The sequence below is a fragment of the Ixodes scapularis genome, unplaced genomic scaffold, assembly GCF_016920785.2.
Source record: "Ixodes scapularis isolate PalLabHiFi unplaced genomic scaffold, ASM1692078v2 PGA_scaffold4__175_contigs__length_147842914, whole genome shotgun sequence".
In the NCBI taxonomy this organism is placed as follows: domain Eukaryota; kingdom Metazoa; phylum Arthropoda; class Arachnida; order Ixodida; family Ixodidae; genus Ixodes; species Ixodes scapularis.
This window is the reverse complement of record NW_024609879.1, coordinates 84,972,896-84,973,363: the sequence shown is the minus strand read 5'-3', so window position 1 is coordinate 84,973,363 and position 468 is coordinate 84,972,896.

Sequence of the window (468 nt, the reverse complement as noted above, 5' to 3'; positions counted from 1 at the left end):
CATGATGATGACACTCTCTCAACGCTTGATTGGCTGGGATGGCTCCTAGCGCCCGCTGCGCTCGGACTGAAGGTGAAACGGAGTATAATGCATCGTACAAAAGAAGGTCTGCACACGCTGCCAGAGGCATGTTTGTTTTTTGTACGACAATCGCGTCTCATTGGCCGTACAAACACTGCCTGTTGACAGGTTTAAGGCATACACATGTACGAACGGAACATATACTTCGAACATGCGTGAGGAGTGCCCGCAGATTATTTCGTCATCGAGCGACGTCACCGGTACCTAACGCCAAGTGCACAAAGATATCGTAATTAAAAAGGAAAAAAAAAAAAAACTCGTTGCTTATTAAATGTTGTTCTTTTCAAATCATTTTTTTTTTTTTTTTTTTTTTGAAAGGCAGGGCTGCGCGTAGGTGTATTGCGAGGCTGGCACAAAAGGTTAGATCTATTGCCAGACGACCCGCAA